Raw genomic sequence first — 6,222 nt, forward strand, 5'->3', positions numbered from 1 at the left:
ATCAGAGTAAGTAAGGTAGGTGTGTGTGTGTGTGTGTGTGTGTGTGTGTGTGTGTGTGTGTGTGTGCGTGTGTGTGTGTGTGTGTGTGTGTGTGTGTGTGTGTGTGTGTGTGTGTGTGTGTGTGTGCGCGCGCGCGCTTGTGCCTGGGCCATAATCAGGGCATTATCCCTCTGTGAATACTGTTTGGCAGATGTTTTAGGTCTCATTAACAAGCCAAAAACACAAGGCCCCAAGATGGGTTTCTTATTAGAGGAGGGAGGAGGTTTTGCACCACCCGACAATTAGGGGAAATCCTTCACACCTCCAACTTAATGTATACTAAGATTGATGACAACTGAGAGTAGTTAGTAACCCCACATCCTCAGTGTGAAACATGATCTTTGTAGTGTTAAAAAAAAAGAAGCCACACAGGAAAGTCTCCGAAATGGTATTCATATGCTCACCTGGTGTCATTTTAATGATGTAGGATTCCAGTCTGAATAAGTAGGACATCATGCAGAATATGCTCAGCACAATCAGCTATCTATAAGGTTCACAAACTTTGATTCCTTTCCAAACATTCTCTTGGCAAGAACATTTGTTTGTTTTGAACCACATCTGCTTTATCCTTCTGAAATGCTGCTGATTTTCCAGTTGCTGTTTGGATTATATAGTTAAAAAATCAATCATGGAACTGTATCTCAGAAGTGAACTCAGTTTCAATTGCATATGCTGTAGCTTCCAGTTCTAGTCTACTTGCGTACTGACTTTATGCAACTTTTCAGAAACTGTCAGAATATGACAATCAGTTTCAAATGATCCTGTAAATGATTATAAATATTTTTTTAACAGGCAACATTAGAAATGCTCATTATGCATATAGATGTTGATAGCTCCTCACATGCTCAGATTTCCAGTTATATCTAAAAATATTGAAAAGTTTCTATTCCATTTTGTTTTGTAATCGCCATCCGTATAAATTAATTTCCTGTTATCAGGAAGTAACTTAAAAAACACTCATTGTCAGCTCTGTTTGGGGTGTTTATTATCTAGCATCTGAATTTCCATTATATCCCTGCTACAATGAATATGTAAAAATTAAACATGAAGTAAGCATCCAAATTTTAATGCTTAGCCTAATGTTGCATGGCATATGTATTTAATTGGCAATTGTCCTGTGTCTTATACTGTTTTAAGTAATGTTTTTAATACAAAAAACAATGAGTGGAAATGAAAGTGTTCTCAGACCTCATATGTTTTCAACAGACTTAACTTTGATTTATTTGAGGTTGGAAGGGTTGCTTAATTCTGAAAAAAAAATGAATGTTTCGTTATTAGTATTGTATGCAGTATACAACATTTCTTGTTAAGTTATGAGTTCCTCATGAGCAAATTTTGTGTTCTCACTGGTTGCTTTGTTCTAGAAGATTTTATTTGGGAAGCTAAAGGCTATTAAAATAGAAATGTATACTTTCAATACAGAAGCTTGCAAATTGCAGCTGTGCAAGTCCTTCATAGATGTCCTCTACAGCAGTCAAAAATACAATTGAGGTATTGCTAACCAGATGTGTAGTAGTCTGAAAATCAAACTACATGACCAACATATCAGTGACTCCAGTAATATAGAGAAAGAGAAGACGCATCTTACATCTCTCTTTTTCAGAAGCAAAAATAAGAGACATAGTGTGATAGAAATTTGCAAAATAGTGCATTAAAATCAGTAGATTTTACACTGTCAGTTTGATAATATACTTATATATCTTTCCATCCTTTTTGTCACTCTCATTTTTTAAATGTGTTTCTGAGTAATAGCCCACATTCCTATGGAAAGTGGGGAGAGTCATGTTCTGTAAAGTATGCAGATGTTATGCCAATTAGGTGTCCAGATTCTTGGCTAGATGTACCTATTTTTCAAGGGTATTTGTACCTATTCTCAATGTCTGCAGGTTAGGGTTTTGCTTGTAGTGGCTTTAGAAGTGATATATAAGATTTTATGTATACAGTCATAATTTATGGGAAGATTAGACTATTTTGGCAACATCTGCAACAAGGAATATGCAACAAGAAGGGTAAAATTTAGAGATATTGTGGAAAATGTATGGCAAAAAATGGCATTATGTTCAGAGATTGTCACTAGTCACAGTGCAAGAAGGGATAAGCAGATCAAATGTCTGCAATATATATGAATAGGAAGGAGATAAGAGAAGTGAACCCAAGAGAGCTTTCAGCTGAAAAGAATAAGGAAAAAATCAGAATCCTGAAGGTGGATGCACATGCAAATTCAAATATATGTTTTTATTAAGAGCTGCTTGAACATCTGGTGTAGTTTCAAAAGAATGGTGAACAGCTGTTTTTCTTTGGTGTAACTGTTTCCTTTAGGGGACTAGTAGATATAAGTCAGTGGTTTTCATTTAAAAGGAAGAAGATTGATAACCCCCTCAGAAAATTATGGTCTATGTTCTCAAATTTAGTGGATTGCAAAAATATGGGTGTCTTGAGTAGTTTGTGTGCATGAAGAGTCTGCTAACAAGTGTAGCAATAATCAGATGGGGGAATAGGACAGTAAAGTACGTAAGGATATTGGGTGCGCACCTATACTTCACTGGAGCTTGACTTTGACACACCATCTTAGAAGGGAGAGCCAAATGATCAGAATAAGTCCAAGAACAGTTGGTTACTGAGTGTAGTGTTTACTATGGAAATGCTTGTTAGCAAGAGACTGAACTGCTAAGAGCTCTTAAGTGGGGGCATTGCAGAGAAACTGACAGTTTTCAAAAACTCATTTTCAAGTAAACAAAAAGGAGAAGCAATGAAATCTAGAAGAATGAAAAATATTGCAGTTATTGTTAAATACTATAAAATGAAATATTATGTATCCTGAATATAGTAACCCTAGATCTACATGAAATGGCAGATGAATGAAAAACATTGCAGTTATGCATGCCATAAAATGCAAAATTATCTATCTTGACCATAGGAACCATGGTACTGGTTACATTAAATGAGTTTCACCAGAGTTAATTTGATGGTAATGCATTCTTTGCTATCAACATTCTTTTGCTAACTGATCTGAAAACTGTAGTCTTGTACATGTAGAAATGCACTAGATGATCTTGGTGCATTGTAAAGCAAATACCTGCTTTCAGACATCCATCTTTGACAGTGTGTGTTATACAGTTTCACTGTGTCAGATTGAAAATTCATAGACACAGTTTTCACTACTATTGAAGAAGTGTGAACTGGGCAGGGTTGCTGCTTGTCAGTCATAGCTGGATGAACTGCAATTTCATGTTCAAGGGGCCTATGATTTTGAAAACAGCCCAGAGTTAATCTTTATCTGCCACTGGCAAAATGTATTTTCTTTGAATGTGGGATTCAATGCTGTTTCAATGCATGTGAGTTTCAAGGGCAGAGAAGTTTTAATGCTAAGTCTATTTTCATTGTGAGACTGCATTGCTTTGTTTAACAGATATATATTAGGGTTTGTGCTGTAAAATGCAAAATAAAACTTTCAAATGAAATCTAAATCTTCGCAGAAGTAAAGCAATATGCACATTACAGTGTTTATAGTAAATGGGGCAGAATAACCAAGGAATGGGACATTGGAATGGCTGCAGGGGGGAGGCTCCATTTGACCATGATTTTGTGAGGGGGGGGTAGCAAACTCAGACAGCCCCAGTTGAACTATACCTCTCAGTTATCCATATTTTTGCAGAATGAATAGATATTTGCTTCTTATTTTTGGTGTGTTCCTCATAAAATTTGTGGTTTTCTAGCAAGTCATTTAGGAATTAAGCCACTAAATGACAGACATTGAGTTTCAGACGTCATAACCTTCAGAAAAATGCATGCTAATGCAAGACCTGTTATTCTATCAACTGTCTTAAGCTTATACAAGAGCAATTTTCAGTAGTGTTTGTATGTTCTCCAAATATATTTGGCCTTGTCCAGATTTCCTGCATTAAGAGGTTGAGAGGTATGTGCAAATCGCTTTGTAGAATTCGGAATATCCAAACCTCTCCATTGTCCCCAATTCTGGCTCAAAATGTTGCTCTCCCCTAATAATCCCTCCTCAAAATGGCAATTTTGGAAGAAAACGTGGAGGGTTTACAATTATATATAACTGTAATGATCAGCGTTATTACTTTTATTTCAGAAATGCATGTAGATACTCTTATTTTGTTAGCTGTTCAAGTTAACAGTGTTAATATTAAAAAGGTGTCCCTTTTTTGACAGGTTCTCAGCTGTATTGTGTGGCAACTTTATATTTTTGCATCACATTTTTGGTATGTTTTTCATAAAATTGTGGTTTTCTGGCAAATTAGTGGCAGGTCATTAAAGACTGAAGTTAGAAAATAATGGCAGACATTTGTGTTTCAGATTTCATACCCTTCAGAAAATTCGTACTAATGCAAGACCTACTACTGTTCTATTATCTAAGTTAATAAGAGCAATATTTAACAATTGTCCTTATTTTTGGGCCTGTGTCCCACTTCTAGTTCTGTGTATGGCTTTGTCCAGATTTCTTGCTCTGAAGTTGAAAGGTATGAGTGTCAAAGCCATCACTGTCAGCCAGAGACATTTCAAATTGTGACATACTTGTTGCACCCCACTCCCCATTGTAGTGGCTCTGGATGTGTCCAAGGAAGGCAAGGAGCAGTTACGCAGTGTAAGTGTGCAGAGTATTCCCCCATCCAAGGTAGACCACAAGTACGACCGTGGCTTTTCATCTGTCCTTGATTTTGCAGAATGTTCTGGTTTTCTGTCATATATTTTTATACTGTTGATTTATGCTTCTTATTATTCAGGAAATGCATGCTGTCACAGTGCCCTGTTGCTCTGTTTAAGTAGCAATGATTTAATGACCATCAGGTAAGCTTGTCGGAGATTGTAAGATGCAAGTAAGCTTTAATAAGCATACTGTTAAAGAATTACCAGCATTGAAAGCCTTTTCATTGTTGCCATGCCGAGAATATTTACATAACTATATAATGTATAAGCCTTGGGTATTGAAATGCATGACAGTATTTGTAATAAAAGGACAGGATTACAATATTTTCAGAAGCTCATTACATTTGTTGGAGACTTGCAGTCATCGTTTGTTGGAGACTTGCAGTCATCTTTGCAGGCTTACCCGTAAACTAAACAGAATGCCAATCTATCATGTGTGGTCCATAACTTGTGCAGGAATCCTTTAAGCAATTTATCTTGAGCTTGTTTCTTGCTTGCTGTTCATTTTTTACTTTGATCATGTCTTCCCCATGAACCAAGTAGATAGTTGTGTCAGGCAGCAGGTCTTTTTTGGATAAGAAACAAATATTGTCTGTATAAGAAGGAGGTAGCATACCCCTCAGCTGTCCAGGTTTTTGCAGAATGTCCAGATTTTTTGCCCCATATTCTTCCTAAAAAGGATTGAAGTTGCTAAATAATGACAAACATTTGAGTTTTAGATGTCATATCCTATAGAAAAATGCATACTATCATCTTCTTTCAGTCGCCACAGTGGATCATCTGTTTCCATTTCTTCCTGTCCTCTGCATCTTGCTCTGTCACACCAGCCACCTGCATGTCCTCTCTCACCAAATACATAAACCTTATCTTAGGCCTTCCTCTTTTCCTGTTACCTGATAGCTTCATCCTTAGCATCTTTTTCCCAATATACTCAGCATCCCTCCTCAGCACATGTCCAAACCAATGTAATCTTGCCTCTCTGGCTTTGTCTCCAAACCTTCCAACCTGGGCTGACCATCTAATATATTTATTCCTAATCCTATCTACCCTCATCACACCCAGTGCAAATCTTAACATCTTTAACTCTTCCACATCCAGCTCAAACTCCTGCCTTTTTGTCAGTGCCACTGTCTCCAACACATATAACATAGCTGGTCTCACTACCCTCTTGTAGACCTTCCCTTTCACTCTTACTGGTACTCGTCTATCACAAATCACTCCTGACACTCTTCTCCACCCACTCCATCCTGCCTGCACTCTCTTCTTCATCTCTCTTCCACACTCACTGTTACTCTGAACTATTGATCCGAAGTATTTAAACTCATCCACCTTCGTCACCTCTACTCCTTGCATCCTCACCATTCCTCTATCCTCCCTCTCATTCACACACATATATTCTGTCTTAGTCCTGCTGACCTTCATTCCTCTTCTCTCTAGAGCATATCTCCATCTCTCCAGGGTCTCCTCCACCTGTTACCTACTCTCACTACATATCACAATGTCATCTGCAAA

The sequence above is a fragment of the Protopterus annectens genome, chromosome 5.part0 (assembly GCF_019279795.1).
Source record: "Protopterus annectens isolate FY-2018-M chromosome 5.part0, PAN1.0, whole genome shotgun sequence".
Taxonomy (NCBI): domain Eukaryota; kingdom Metazoa; phylum Chordata; order Ceratodontiformes; family Protopteridae; genus Protopterus; species Protopterus annectens.